This window comes from Macaca mulatta, chromosome 3 (genome assembly GCF_049350105.2).
Source record: "Macaca mulatta isolate MMU2019108-1 chromosome 3, T2T-MMU8v2.0, whole genome shotgun sequence".
NCBI classification, from domain to species: Eukaryota; Metazoa; Chordata; class Mammalia; order Primates; family Cercopithecidae; genus Macaca; species Macaca mulatta.
In genome coordinates this window covers 175984843-176001685 of record NC_133408.1, presented here as the reverse complement: position 1 = coordinate 176001685, position 16843 = coordinate 175984843, and the positions used below count along the sequence as shown (strand labels likewise).

At 39.2% G+C, this 16843-nt stretch overlaps 1 long non-coding RNA gene across 2 annotated transcripts in view; it reads right to left on the bottom strand.

Moving 5' to 3' along the window:
• Positions 1–16843, bottom strand: part of LOC144339984 (uncharacterized) — a 257588-nt gene that overhangs the window by 62830 nt on the left and 177915 nt on the right. For both annotated transcript variants that reach the window (XR_013415633.1, XR_013415634.1), the window contains one exon: positions 6473–6636. This is a non-coding gene — a long non-coding RNA (uncharacterized LOC144339984). The remainder of the gene's footprint in view (positions 1–6472; positions 6637–16843) is intronic.

Sequence of the window (16843 nt, the reverse complement as noted above, 5' to 3'; positions counted from 1 at the left end):
TTAACTCATCACATCTTCATAGTCCCTATTACTTTAGATGGTATCATTCACAGGTTCCAGGGATTAGGACCTGGCTATCCTTGGGGATCATTAGTCAGCCTACCACAGGTGTGTAGCGTAGAAACAGATCAGTTAGGAAACTACTACACTACTAACAATTAACTGCTAATGATTTCATAGCAGAAGAAAAGTAAAGCAAAGGATATGAGATCTGCTATGAAACAAGTGATAGACTATGGTGAATAATTAGACATGGGAAGCAAGGAAAAGAAAGAAAAGCTGAGTTCAAGGCTTTGAGTCTTGGTACCTAGGGAAGTATTGATGCTAGGAACACAGTAAACATCAGAAAGGAAAACTGGGGTGATATGGTTTGACTGTGTCCCCACCCAAATCTCATCTTGAATTGTAGCTTCCATAACTCCCACATGTTGTGAGAGGGACCTGGTGGGAGGTAACTAAATCACAGTGGTGGGTCTTTCCTGTACTGTTCTCATTATAATGAATAAGTCTCACGAGATCTGATGGTTTTATACAGAGGAGTTTCCCTGCACATGCTCTCTTGCCTGCTGCCATGTAAGACGTGACTTTGCATATCCTTTGCCTTCTGCCATGATTGTAAGGCCTCCCTAGCCATGTGGAAATGTGAGTCAACCACTTTCCTTGATAAACTACCCAGTCTCGGGTATGTCTTTATTAGCAGCGTGAAAACAGACTAGTTCATGGGATGAAAGAGAGGAAAGAAAGAGAGATTTTAGTTGTAAGTATACTAACTCTGAGTTACAGGTAGACATTTACATAAATATGGTTTATAGAAAACAAGCTTTGAGAACTAAAACTGAAAGTAATGACCAGAAATAAACTGTGAAGAGGGAATCATGGCATTGAAAGAAAAAGGGCTCACCAACAGTAGAGAGAATGCCAAAGGTTGTGTCTTGTGTTTTCTGGTTGTTTTTTTGTTTTTTTTTTTTTTTTGGTTTTGGTTTTTTGTTTTGAGATGGAGTCTTGCTCTGTCACCCAGGCTGGAGTGCAGTGGTGCAATTTCGTCTCACTGCAACCTCCACCTCCCGGGTTCAGGTGATTCTACTTCAGCCTTCTGAGTAACTGGGACTACAGGCACGTGCCACCATGCCTGACTAATTTTTGTATTTTTAGTAGAGACAGGGTTTCACCAAGTTGGCCACGTTGGTCTCAAACTCCTGACCACAAGTGATCTGCCTGCCTCGGCCTCCCAAAGTGCTGGGATTACAGGCATGAGCCACCGCACCCATCCAGTTGTGTCTTAAAAAGACCCATGTTAGGGCTGTAAACGAAGGCAAGGGAAGGGAGAAAAGATACAGCCAGAGACGAAAGGCAAGGACGTCATTCAGAATCCCTGAAGCAGCCAGGAAAGGGAGCATAAACTAGGAAGGCATTACCCACAGCCTGAGAAGAAAAGCAGCAGGTAGGGTAAGGAGAATTGGGATAAGGAAAGACTCTAAATTTGGTGATTATGGGTGGGTTGGTGACCACAAGAGAAGAATTCCAGAAGCTAAGAGGGTGCAGGAAGATGGACTGCACAGGACTGAATGTTTGAGTAGTAATCAAAGGAAACAATGAACATAAACCAAACTTTGGGGAGGTTTGGTGCTAAACAACAAAAGCAAGAGAAATACAAGAGAGCTTAATATAAAAGCATAATCAAGGTGCTAACTTCTGAATGTTTGTGTTCCCTCAAAATTTGTATGTTGAAACCTAATTCCTGATGTGACAGTATCAAGAGGTGAAGGCTTTGGAGATGATTAGATCATGAGGCTGGAGCTCTCATAAATGGACTAAGTGTCCTTATCAAAGAGAGTCAAAGGAGCTCATAGGCCCCTTCACCATGTGAGGACACTGCAGCAAGAAGGTGCTATCTGCCCACACCTTCACACCTTCATTTCGACTTCTCTGCCTCCAGAATTCTGAGACATACATTTCTGTTGTCTATAAGCCACCCTAATCTAAGGCAGTTTGTTATAGCAGCCTGAATGGAGTAAGACACAAGAGGCATTTTTATTTAAGATAGGAGAATTCTGAGGTTGTTTATAGGGAAACAGATATTGCAGAGAGAAGACAGAACGTGGGTATCAAAAAAAGCAAGCGGGGCTGGGTGTGGTAGCTTATGCCCGTATTCCCAGCACTTTGGGAGGCCAAGGTAGGCGGATCACCTGAGGTCAAGAGTTCAAGAGCAGCTGGCCAACATGGTGAAACCCCGTCTCTACTAAAAATACAAAAATTAGCTGGGCATGTTGGTGGGCACCTGTAATCCCAGCTGCTCAGGAGGCTGAGGCAAGAGAATCACTTGAACCCAGGAGGTGGAGGTTGCAGTGAGCAGAGATTATGCCAATGCACTCCAGCCTGGGCAACAGAGTGGGACTCTGTCTCGAGAAAAAAAAAAAAAAAAGCAAACTGCAGAAGGGAGCAGTAAGATTACAAGCAGAGAACAGAGCTCTGAAGAGATTCCTTCCCCCGTAGAAGTACCAGGGTGTCCAGCAGGTGGAGAGCATACTTGGTGACCACCGTCATTGAAGTCTTTCCCCTCTGGGTCCCAACTAGGAAGTCATCCTACTAGTACAATATCCCTCTCACTTGCTGTTTAGGGACAAAGCCCATACACAGGCCTCTGATTTTCTTCTGACTCTGACACATGTGTAGACACAGGACTACCCACCTCCTGCCAACTGAACAAGAAGTAAGCTGTCTCTGCCCCGGATCGCAATTCAAACTTGACCCCTCCTGGCTCCTCTGCAGAGTCAAACCTCCCTGACTGTGGATCCTGCCTGCATAGGTCTGAGCACTGCTCCCTACCCGAACTTCCCTCCTTCAACTTGACATTTTGTCACAACCTGACGTGTCTGCCAGATACCTTCCCCTTACCTGGACTTCCAGTCTTGGATTTCGTAGCTGGGCTTACTACATATCACAGGACCCCCATGTCCCAGCGTAACACTTGAAGGCCTTGACAATATCTGGCCTGTCTGTGCTAAGTGAATTGAGGCATTGATCAATGAACCAGTGAATTTATTTCACAGAAGCTAATCTGTATCACTCAGATCAAACATTACAAAAATTAAACTACTTTCCTTACATAAAAGTTTTTCAATGAAATTATTTGGACATTGGCTTCAACAACTTACTTGGCTTCATGATACACTTTAAGAGTTCATCATTTGAATACAATTTCAATGTTGTTTGAGCCTGGCACATAATTGGCATGCCACGAATTGTGGCGTGATAATAAGGGTAAAGCTGGGTATTAAATCAGGCTAATAACCAAGTGACTTTAGACATTTATCTGGATGCGATGACATGCATATGCTTGCTGTCACTGGGATATCTCCAGGGTAGAAGTGTTTATCAGCAGAATTGATAAACAGACCTTATAGGACCCATATAAAACCAAGTTTCTTAATTATGGACTCGTAAAATATCTGCTGGCACAGTAGGGCAAGTTGAACTGCTCATGAGAGGCTGCCATTTGGAAGATAACAGCCTTAAATAGACCATGATAGAAGAGAGACGAGGGATTTTAAAGGGCTTGTCCCAATAAACAGCAGACACTGTGAGGCTCACAAATCTGCCCGCAGAGAAGGAACTATTTAGTGTGAACTGGGATCCTCTCCCTTCATGCTGAGACGCACTTGCTCTTTCAAGTTCTCTGCCTTTCAAACAAAAGGCAGAATTAAACCTTTTGAGGTCACCCTATGTTATCTATGATTACCCTAGCTTGGTGGTGAAAAGCCTGTTTATCTGTAGCTTTTAATCAGCTACACCATGGCTAAAAGAGAAACACAAAACACACACACACACACACACACACACACATACACACACATCCCTCTTATGAGAATAGACAGATGCAGAAACATATAGGCCAGAATAATCAGAGCAAAATGAGCTCAAGTTGGAACAAGCCTAGAGAAAAAATATTCCAGACATGCTAAGGGACGTTTTTTGTCATAAAAGATGTGAAGACTCTGCCCTGATGCCCTCTTGAGTCAGACAGATAGTTTTGGCCCCTCCAGTTAGGCAAGGCCTGGGGCAGCAGAGCAGGTGGATAAGAGTCTCTACAGGCGCAGCTGCCAAGCAGCCTGGGTGTCCTTGGAAAAGGCACTTCCATGCTCCCTGCCTTCTCTTTGGCTCTTTACTTCCAAGCAGGAACTGCTGAGGCCGAGCAGGGATGGAATCACCTAAAGAAGAGAAGCTTCTCAAATGTTTCATCTCAAAGCAAACACGGCTTTCACTTTTTGAAAAGAAAAAAAAAATAACGGCAACTGATTTTTTTTCATTGGTGTTCAGATCACTTTTACCAGTCTCTCATTTGTTGTTGAGACACAAGTTCCCCTTAACCATCTCCGCCTATGAATGTCCCTAACCATATTAGGCATGAGGAAGAAGAAACACCACATCTGAGCAGGGCCTGAAGTTCACAATATAAGAGGTTGCTGAAAAATTTTCCATGTTCTTCAGCCACAGTAACAGAGAGTGGTTTACCAGACAACGCTGAGTGTTTAATCGACCGGGTCTCAGAGGACTACTGTGTCTTTGATCTGGTGTTGATACTATTTCAGAAAGGAGAGAAAGTTCTCAGTCTCAAGGAAATAACAGGAAGGCTGTGCTCAGTGACTCTTAATGCGGACTCAGCTCTAAAATACAACACTAAGGAGAGGTACCCTGGTCAGCTTCTTCCATGCTCTCTATAGATAAGAACCTCAGATATAGTTTTATCAGACATTTCCATTTCCACATCAGTTTTTAATCTGTTAATGGATAGACTATTGTTGATAATAACTTTAACTTTTGTTAAAGATATAAACTATGCATTGTGTGCAAGCCAAATTACTAAAGGACAAGACACTTCTTTGTGTAATATTCTTTGTTTTATGTCTTATTGCTAAGATAGTATAAGCACATTAAGGAGGAATATTTCTGTCCTTTACAGTTCACTGGGTTTAGCACAAAGCAGACATTCAATTAAAAAGAAATATTTAGTAAAATTAAACATGAGCTCTAATATCTAAGAAATATAACATCAACATTATGGTTAACACTGAGTTTTATATTTCAAAGCAAGATGCAATCCCATGTGTTGTTTGATTGAAACAACTCTTTTTTTTTTTTTTTTTTTTTTTTTTTTTTTTGAGACGGAGTCTCGCTCTGTCACCAAGGCTGGAGTGCAGTGGCACGATCTCTGCTCACTGGAAGCTCTACCTCCTGGGTTCACGCCATTCTCCTGCCTCAGCCTCCTGAGTAGCTGGGACTACAGGCACCTGCCACCACACCCGGCTAATTTTTTGTATTTTTAGTAGAGATGGGGTTTCACCATGTTAGCCAGGATGGTCTCGATCTCCTAACCTCGTGATCTGCCCGCCTCAGCCTCCCACAATGCTGGGATTACAGGCGTGAGCCACTGTGCCCGGCCTAAACAACTCTTTTTGTAAGAGACAAGAGTTTTGCTCTGTCACCCAGGCTGGAGTGCAGTGACACAGTCATAGCTCACTACAGCCTCAAACTCCTGGGTTCAATTTATCCTCCCACCTTAGCCTATTGAGAAGCTGGGAGTTCAGGTGCTAGCCCCGCACCTGGCTCTGAGCAATTCATTTTATAAATGAGAAAACTGAGACCCCCAAGATTTGAAGTATACAACTTTCTAACTAAGGTTAGAAATGACCAGTTTGCCAATGACAGAATGACTATTCTGGCCTGATGTTGTTCATACCACTTCCAGAATGTTGCACCCTGTTTTAGATGCCAGGCTGTTGAAAGAAATTGATATTCTACATTATGTCCAGAAGGGAAAAGGGCCTTGAGATAATCTCTTACAATAAATAGTTCGATAAACTGTGACTATAATATCTATAAGAGGAAACATGATATCTGTCCTCAAACATTGGAAAACTCATTATACTAAGAGCGGTTAAGCTTATTATTGCTGGGAATGCAAACCCAGGACCAATAACTGGTTATCAATGAGAACTGAGCTACAACAGCAGAGGTGTTCTCATGTAGTAATGACCTTTGTGTTCCTAAAGATGTTCAAGAGGAAGCTAGATGTCAAATGTCAGAACCAAATGGTTCACAACTTAAGCCAAGCACTGTGCTAGGGGTTTAAACATATTATATGTAGTTCTTCTAATGACTTATAAAGGTAGATATTTGCCTCAATTTACAACTAGGAAACTGAGATTCAGAGGTTAAGTAGCTTAACCAGGGTCATACAACTCACAAAGAATAGCACAAGAACCATAAGGAAAGTCTACAACATTTCAGAGGCATAAGGACCATAACAGCCCCTGTCTCTTCTTATCAGTCTCACCAGGATTGGGTACTTAGGATTAAACCAAAGCAGGACATGAATTCCATCCCCTGCTAAATACTGACACTGGACCAAGAGTTAGTCAATTCATAAAAGAAAGTTGAAAAACCAAGTAGCAAGCTCAGCATTTAAACTCACATCTCTCAGACTCCAAAACCCAAAGTCTTCTGACTCTATTGGACCTCTATGCAAGGACATCCCATCCTTTTAATTCTTGTTGGCTCTAAGATGCTTCAATTTTGAGATTACTCTTCCAAGATAAGAATATGACGTTTCCCAAAACAGTAGAGGAATGCTGAAAACTAAAAGACATAACACTTAAAAATCTCTAAATAAAATTGCAAAAGGTACTATGATTCAATTATATATTGTGAACACTGTGTCTCCAGTAAAAGTCTGGTGCAGCTCAGATCAGAGGCAACAAGAGTTTATTTTATTTTATTTTGAGATGGAGACTTGCTCTGTCACCAGGCTGGAGTACAGTGGCACGATCTTGGCTCACTGCAACCTCCATCTCCTGAGTTCAAGTGATTCTCCTGCCTCAGCCTCCCAAGTAACTTGGACTACAGGTGCGCACCACCAGGCCCAGCTAATTTTTGTATTTTTAGTAGAGACGGGTTTCACAATGTTGGCCAGGATGGTCTAGATCTCTTGATCTTGTGATCCACCTGCCTCGGCCTCCCAAAGTGCTGGGATTGCAGGCGTGAGCCACTGTGCCTGACCAAGATTTTATTTTATTGTATTCCCAACAGTCCAGAATATTTTTCTATTTATCAGGTTTTCAAATTAAACAGAAAAAATGCTAAGGAAGTACTCTTGGCTATGTTTACAAACTTAATCTTAATCCCCCCTTTAACAGTGTTTTTACTAATAATATTATCAGATTTTCCTTCCCTGGGCAAGTAGAGTAGAGTAAAATAAACTTGGGTTGCATCAGGCCTCAGCTACTGTCTGTAGCTGTTATTGACTCACACTGGAGCTAGCTCAGGGGACAGAAAGGCTTCAATAGCAATTACTTTTTTTAACTGATTCTGCCTTTTCAGGATAAAAGGATTTATTTTAATACTAAAAAGAAGTCATTTATAGATTAACATTAGATTTTATCATAATAACATGAACCGCTTAGCTTTTTCTTAAGGACTTTCCTATTGCATAGAAAATGTCTTGATCTGGTTCTAATTCTATTCAAATCTTTTCATAGAGTTTTCAAGTAATCCTTGTATAGGAAATAAGATGCTGTTACCTTACACTTCCAGCTTCAAACACCAGAAAAACCTGGAACTTTTGGAGCCATGGCCTTCTGTGAAAATCTAATAAAAGGTATAGGTCTTGTCCCCACAAAAATGCACATAACACATCTACACAAAATCTTGCAAACATTTCCTTATACTGTATCAGAAAGTTTTCTTCACACAGGTGAAAAACATCTTGAGCTGAGTTTCCACTTTTTGACAACTAGTATGGGCGGCTGCCTCCAGCCTCTTCCCCAAAACTCTAACATAAACTACAGTAATAGAGAATATATACATCTAACCATATACCCACGTAAGTTATTATAAGTGTGGATTTTTTTCTAAGTACAATAGGTGTCCAATAGATGATGTGAGTAGCAGACAGCTGTCTCTCTGTTGGAAGTCAACCTTTGACAAAAGCCACACTTCCATTGTCTTCCTCTACTCGAACCTAAAGAATGAAAGCATCATTTCTAGGACATGTTATCACCAAGATATCCCTAATGTGCATTGGTTTTCTTACTTCAGAATATAAACCTTTCAGATGGGACAAATCTAACTACTAGTAAAGTTATTTTCTCTGTTGATTGAGTCTTAGTCTCACAAAATTAGTAAAAATTATTCTTGTGATCTAACAGTAATTTCAGAATGGACCCAAACATCCTGCTTCTTCAAGTTCACTAGCTTCATATGTCCACTGGCAAGAACATTAGACAAGAAACACTTTATTTTGATGTCCTATCATGCTGTGATGAGAAAAAACTGAGGATTATTTAAGCTATGTCAAGATTTTTCCTTATCTACATAATCTACATTAACTAGGCTTGATATAAAAAATAATATTCATAATCAAAATGAAAGGACTCTTTTTCTTTAACTCCCAATATGAATAATGAAAATAATACCGATCATGTAATACTAAAGCACTATAGGGTTATTTGCAGTTTTAAGAGAAAGAACATAATTTTTTTTTCACTAATATATTTTTATATATCTTCAAACACTTCCCTGAACCCCAGGTGAGGAGTCCTTATCCTAACAAGTTTTTCCATAACAGAGTTTCTATGTTTTGCCATATTTTCCATAAGAACAAGGATCAGATTTTCAGGAGAACATAATTTACTCTTTTTTCTTTCATATTTAAAAAGCAACCAATTACTAACATAATGCAGGCTGCAAGTTCCTTTTCCAAGACTTTTTTAATTAATAAGTTTACCTTCTTCCTGTGTATAATCTCAGATGATATGGAACACGTGTTACCCACAATATCTTTAAAAGCAAACAAGAAATAGCATGGTTTTTTTTCTTCCCGTTGTAAAAATGATCAATTGCATATGTTTAAAATGCTCATTTCAGTGACTCATAGCTTTCCACAGCCAACTGCATAATCAGTGATAAGCAATAGCAATAGAGTTTATATATATGACATATGTTTATATAGATATAAAACCATACTGCATTTTCTCAGGCTCTGTATTGCCACAAAAGAAAATTCTTGTTCCTCTGTAAGGATGTCTACGAGCAATTTTCTTAAAATAGCAATAATAATTATACCCACATTTCAGTCCTAATATGATTTCTAAATGGGGCAACATACCAGGTTATGGGCTCCTGGGTGCCACTCTGAAACTACTTCCTGTTTTGTTATAAATCGTTTTAAGAAAGGCCTTTACTCAATTTGTGTAGCCTTGTTCTGGCACAAAAAATGTCAGGAGGTTCTCATTTGGTGTCTATTCTCTCCAATATTCTGATTTGCTTCATATGATTGACAAGCATTTGGTAACTGTCATACCAACTACTCTACCAAAAGAACCCTGAAAAGTCCTACAGAGCCAGACTTTTGATTGTTAGACACGTGACAAAGCTTTTTGCAGCTAGGAAGGGATGGACTTGATAAACTGTCAAATCCCATCCAATCCACAGGACCACAATGCCTTGGCCATTTCATTGCAAAAGATAACATAATGCATCCAAATTACAAAAGGGGAAAAGAATAAAAGCATGAAAGTTCTGCAATATTCTGAAACATTGCTCTTGCCCTGGTCAATTATTCATACTTACTCTTCTGTTATGTTTCTGTTAGAAGATAAACCTTGCCTTTCAGAGAGAGAAAATTGAAATTAGATATTATAAAGGACAATCATCTCTATTTCTTTTAAAGCATAAAGGGTAGCCCCAGCCGTAGGGAAGCTGTGGTCAAAACAAAAGCAAAAGAGCTAGACAATGAGAAAGCTCTTTGATTTTTTTAAGCTACAACAGGAAGATCTGTCACCAGCTGAAACTTGAAAGACATCTCAACTGCAGAAGGCTGAGAAACCAGTGGGGGTAACATCTGGTTATTACTTGATATAATTGTAGTACAGAATAAAAGAAGCTTTACTGGAAAACACTTTTGCCTGGAACTTCATATCTAATCAGGCTCATTGCCTTACAAAAAGGAAGAAGTAATTAACTGTGCCCTCACAAAGAAGACGTAGAAGTCTGCCTGATTTCCGGTCTGACTATCCTATACTTTTACCCTAGAATAATAGAAATTGAGCCATAAGTCAAAATATTTAACCGTAATACAACTGTATAAATGATCCAGCAAGGGTATGTAGTTTGTAATAACAGCCCTAAATATGACAAATTAAACATGAGTTATCAAGAAAGAAAAATACTGAAAGCAACTTAATCAGTGAAACTTTCTTCTGTAATCCTGTAATAGACATTAAAGGAAATATTCAATACAAGGACACTGAATTCTAAAAGAACTAAATTCTGGCATTTTCTAAAAGGATTTAATATATTTTGATAATAACTCTATCTAAACATATAGATATATTTTATATGTACATGTTTCTACATTAGAAACAGTTTGATTCATAGGCTGAGTTTCTAAGAAAAACAAATAAGCATACACTTTCAATTATTTTAAGAGAAGCCCTGAACCAATTAACATATTATTACTACAGATCTTGGTAAGGTGCTTAACCTGATATGCACATAATCAAAATAATAATTAAGGAGCAAAACAGAAGAAATGAAAAAGCAAAGATGTTTTAAGGAGAGAAATTAAAAGCAGCTTTTGTGTTGTGATATTTCCAAGAGCATTATAGGTTTGGGTTCTGAGGCCAGTTCTCAAGAAGTTCATTACATTTTCTTAACAATTTTGACCAAAATTAAAATGAGCTATTCCCAAGAGGATGGCAGTGTCTAAATGAGAACCTCATTGTCCAAACCTCTTCCTATGATGGATGCTGGGTATTAATCTACTTCTCCACTCACTGCGTTTTTAGAAATAAAGCACAACACTATGCTTTAAAATAAATACACCTAAAAATAATAAGACACACTATTTTTAAAATTTTACTTTAAGTTTTGAGATACATGTGCAGAATGTGCAGGTTTGTTACGTAGGTATACATGTGCCATGGTGGTTTGTTGCACCTATCAACCCATCATCTAGGTTTTAAGCCCTGCATGCATTAGGAATTTGTCCTAATGCTCTCCTTCCCCTTGCCCCTTACCCCCCAACAGGCCCCAGTGTGTGATGTTCCCTTCACTGTGTCCATGTGTTCTCATTGTTCAGCTCCCACTTACGAGTGAGAACATGTGGTGTTTGGTTTTCTGTTCCTGTGTTAGTTTGCTGAGGATTGTGATTTCTAGCTTCATCCATGTCCCTGCAAAGGACATGAACTCATCCTTTTTTATGGCTGCATAGTATTCAATGGGGTATATGTGCCACATTTTCTTTATCCAGTCTATCATTGATGGACATTTGGGTTAGTTCCAAAGGACACACTATTAATTAACATTTCTGCTCATTATTTAACCAAAGACATACAACTGGAATAATTCTTAAAGAATTTCAAATAACTAATCTATTTTCTCAATTTCTGAAGGTTGGAAGGGTTGAATATTGCTTCTCTGTATACAAATAATAATAATAATAATAATAATAAATGAAGCAGTTGTATGTTTTTAAGAACTAACTAGATTCCTTAAGAAAACTGTTTGTGATTACCAGACTGCCAGGCCTCTAAGAAAGTAAAGAAGGGACTGTCACAAACAGTGGGAGGTAGTTAGGACATAGGGCTTCCTTCTTCTTGCTTCACCCCATCCCACATTTATCTATTTTCTACACTGGAATTCCACATAACATTTTATTCGAAAATAGAATTCTGCTTTAGACAAAGACCGTTTTTAAGGAGATGATGACTATAGATGGCCAGGTGAAAATTTTCTGGGATGAAGAGAATCAAAGTGATGATAAAAGAAGAATTAGAGGGAACTAGGGTAAGTATACAATAGCCAATCTCTTTCAAAACTTCATTAGCTTAAATCTTTTAAAAATTTACTAGTTGAGTTATGCAATTCCTTGTTTCCATTACTCTCAACCCAGGGTATATAAAACTGGTGTATAGCTATGATACTTAGTTTTATAGATCAACTTCGCTGGGCTAAGGCATGCCCAGATAGCTAGCAAAATGTTATTTCTGGGTGTGTCTGTAACAGTGTTTCCAGATGAGATTAGCATTTGAATCAGTAGACTGAGTAAAGCAGGTCTGCTCTCAGCAATGTGGTGAGCATGATCCAATCCATTCAGGGCCCAAATAGAATAATCAGAGAAAAAGTAAATTCTCTCTCCTTCAGCCAGGACATCCATCTTATCCTGCCCTCAACACCAGAACTCCTGGCTCCTGGGCTCAAACCGAGAGTGACAGCATCAGTTATCCTGGTTTTCAGGCCTTTGGACTCAGAATGAATTATATCACCAGCTTTCCTGGTTATCCAGCTTGAAAACCACAGATGGTGGTACTTCTCAAACTCTATAATCATGTGAATAACCAATTCCCCTGATTGATATAGATAGATAGATAGATAGATAGATAGATAGATAGATAGATAGATAGATATTCCATTGGTTCTGTTTTTCCAGAGAACCCTAATACAATAGCCATGTGCCACTGTGCACATAAAGCCACAGAACAAAGAAATGTCAGCTGATATTGTTATTATTCCTAGAGTACCAGTCTTATTTAATACTAATGAATTGTATTAAAACAAACTTGGTGATGTTATTAAATAAATTTAAAGTTTAGTAAATTTTGAGATAAAACCCTAATCTTCTCAGAGATGATGTACTTGCAGAGGGCCACTGTTATCCCCAAGCTCCCACAGCTGTGCACTTGCTCTTCATCACCACTTAGAGTAATTCTCATTGCAGAATACCAAATACAATGAAGCCCATGATAGCGTGCCCCATGATGATGCTCACTGGAATACAAAGTGATTGGCTATTGGTTTCCAACCCCTATTCTCAAAAGAGGTTAGCTGATGTCATCTTCTGCAGTAAGGAGGGGGAGAAAAGAAAGAAATCATCACCACGTATTTGTTTATAATCACCAGACTATTTCTATATAGCTGTTGATTAAAACAAGGGATTTTTTTTCTTTTTGTCCTACAGCAACTGGTAGACTGACCAAAAAAAAAAAAATGTTGTTTTTCATTATCCTTGCATTAATGAAGCTCTACATTTTATGCAATTGAACTGTTCAAATACTATTTATAGCATTATGGAGGAGTTTGCTGCACTTAATCTCCCTGGACTCTTTATTGACCAAGATGACAACCTATCTAGATTGTAGTTGTCTTGTCTATAAAATGAAAACTTGAGTACCTCAGGGAGGACACTTTTGATACACAAATGCTTTCCCTTTTCCTCATGACCATGGCAGACATGAGCCTTGATGGTCTTGAAGCCCTTCTCCCTGTTTCCCAAGAAATCAAATCCAGCAGCTGGGGGTGGATTATAAACTACATTTGCCATCCCTGGGCTAGATTATCTCCAAGTACTCTCCAGGCTCTAAGATTTATACGTGATATGCTGAACAGGAGTCACAAACACATAGCCCCTCTCTGTCCAGAGCCTTTCTTTGGCTCATGCTACGTATAGGAAGGAATGCCAACCAGCCACCCTGGCCATAAGGTAGAATGCAGAAATCCAAAGTAAATATCTACAAGATGGACACAAGGAAAGCCCCAACCACCTCTGAGACCTCCCTCTTGGACACTGGATTTTCTCCTTTGTTATTTGAACAGAAGGTGTATGTGGAAAAGTGCATGTGGAAAAAGTGTGTCAACTTGAGGAACTTGAGATCAAGCAAGATCTTGTATGTTTAAAAAAACTGAGCTATCATTCCACTTCTCCAGAAGTCTCCTATATAATCTAGTCAAAAATAGAACCAGGTCCCAAAGTAACAGGGACATGGAGGTTAGAAAGGTTAAGTCACTTTCCCAAAGTTACTCAATTTAGGAGTTAAGAAAAATGGCTTCTAGTTTTTTCTCACTTCATGCCATGTTCAAAGAGGGCACAGTCTGGATTAGAAAGACTGGTGTTTAAAGTTGTGCTTTTCATCTATATTTAGCTTAAGCAAGCCTCTTAGCTCCCGTTTCTTCATTTATATTCTATCTAGTGAAGGATTGATAATGGCTCTCTCAAATGTTTGTTGTGAGGATTAGAATTTAGCTGTGTAAAGCAACGCCTAGCATAGTCCATGGCACTTGCCCAGCATTTTAAATGTTGTAGCCATTTGCAGTGGATCAGTCAAGCAGCAGACACAGATGTGTTAAAGGAGAAGGAGAAGTCAATGGTTAACTTTGAGATTTATCAAAGGGAGGACTTTTGGTGCAGTAATGCTGCTAGCCAAGACAGGAAACGTTAATTTCCATTAAATAATAACCTGTCTTAGAGGAAAACAATATTAAATGAACTATCAGGGAATAGAGATTGCTAAGCTTCAAGAGACTTGAAAAAATCAGTTCCTGTCTCTGCCTTATGCAGGCAAACAATTCAGAACAAATAGTTGTCTCTCTTCTTCTTTAAGGTCACTAAGGAAAGGACACATGCCATTTCTCTGTACATTCTATTTCAGTTTGATCCCTTTATGGTCCTGAAGATCTTCATTAGATCCAACTGCAATCTCTCCTGCATTAGTGTAAGCCTTTTTCATCTTATGCTGTGTTTTGCTGATAGAAAACTTGCTCAGTTTTATGGGACTGAAACTCTTCCTAGATGGTAGTTATCCTTCACTACCTCTTCCAAAAGCAAAACCATTCTCTGTTATTTCTGTTTTCTCCACAGTATCATTTTCCAGCTCATTATTCACCATTTTCATTCTTTCTTAAACCTTCTTCCCTTTTGTTACATTTTTAATAACAGATGATAATGATGAAAATTATTTTAGTAGTTTGGAAAATCAACATTCTTATCCTTCAACTTGTTAAATTCTTCCTCTTCCCCATACAAACATAGCAAAACAATTATTTAACCCTGATGCTTTACTCCCTGGGAAGCTTGAATTTTGTATAATTGGTTGTTAAATGACCCATGTGCAGAAAGATATATAAAATGTTTGAAAATATGTTTTTAAACTCCTCCCTCAGATTATTCACATGTAACAACACTTTGAAACACTGAAATAATGCTGAAGACATCACCGGTGCATAAAGATGAGGTGCTAAAATTAAACTCTAGCTTCAGATCTGGGAATCTTCATAATAACCCCACAGTTTTTACGTTTTCTGAAGAAACAAACATTGAATTGAAAACAGAATTTTAAAAACTAAAGCAAAAATTATTGAACTGCCGATTGACAGTTAACTACCATTGGAAGTGACAGTCAGGCTAAGGGTGTGGGCAGAGGTTACTTAGCATTGTCACCATAGCACACGGGTCCAGATCCCCACAGAAAGGCAACCAGCCTTCAGTTAAAAGAGGGCCCTGGATAGATAGCTGAACTCTTTCAGGCACAGTGAGACAACGAAAAGAATATGAAATGCTCACTAACTGTGCTCCCCAAAATCACACCAAAAAAAATGGAATGAAGAAACTTGGAACAAGCTTAATTAAAGTTTCTCTTAAAAACTGATCTGACCAGCCGGGCACAGTGGCTCACGCCTGTAATCCCAGCACTTTGAGAGGCCAAGGTGGGCAGATCACAAGGTCAGGAGAGTGAGACCATCCTGGCTAACACGGTGAAACCCTGTCTCTACTAAAAATACAAAAAATTAGCCGGGCGTGGTGGTGGGTGCCTGTGGTCCCAGCTACTCTGGAGGCTGAGGCAGGAGAATGGCATGAACCTGGGAGGCAGAGCTTGCAGTGAGCCGAGATCGCGCCACTGCACTCCAGTCTGGGCAACAGAGCAAGATTCCATCTTAAAAAAAAAACAAAACTGATCTGATTTTATTTATTTATTTTTTTGGCAGGGAGAGTGGTGAAAAAATGAAGAGTCAAGTTTTCATAAAATATAAGATCTGTTTCTTTTCTCAATTTCTACCTGAGGCTAAAATTTCTCCTTTCTCTGCTTCTCACACACAAGTTCTCATTAAATCTCTTTTCTTCCCAAAAACCTCTTCCCTTGACTGACGACTTTTGCGTAGGGCTTAATCTATGTTTTCTCCTTATAATTGAATGGCATTGTGTCCAATATACCCTGCTGTGATATAGTAAATCATACTTTCCTCAATCTCCGTAATGCAGTTAAGGGATGTCAGAATTATCTTAGAGATGACAGATTTCCCTTATCTAAGGATGATAGAACTGTCCAAGTGGAAAAAAAAAAAAAAATTACCACATAACATTTTAAAGATTCTTTGCAATGTTCAAATAGTTTTGAATTTAAATAAAATAGGAACTCGGCCCTTTTAAAGAAAAACAGCCCAGCGTAGCTGCTCACACCTGTAAATCCCAGCACTTTGGGAGGCCGAGCGGGTGGATCACCTGAGGTTGGGAGTTCAAGACCAGCCTGACCAACATAGAGAAATCCTGTCTCTACTAAAAATACAAAATTAGCCTGGCGTGGTGGCACATACCTGTAATTCCAGCTACTAGGGAGGCTGAGGCAGAAGAATCACTTGAACCAGGGAGGCTGAGGTTGCAGTGAGCTGAGATCACGTCATTGCACTCCAGCCTGGGCAACAAGAGCAAAATTCCTTCTCAAAAAAAAAAAAAAAAAAAAAGCTAGGAATTATTAGTGGAACCAGGTTCTAAAACTGCAGAATTTGGTAATTGGGTGATCTATGGCTGTGTCATGCAAAGAACTCTCCCAAGAGCTCAGAGCTTTGGAAAAGCAAGGCAGTCTGCTGAGTCAACTGTGGCCACCAGGCTATGTCCAAGGAGCTCTCCTAACTGGAAGCCAAACTTGCTACAAGAGAAATGGTACTTTGGAAAAAGTGGGTTGTTTATTGTTTGATTTTTCACTAAGAAAAACAAAAAGCTTGAAGCAGAGGCTTT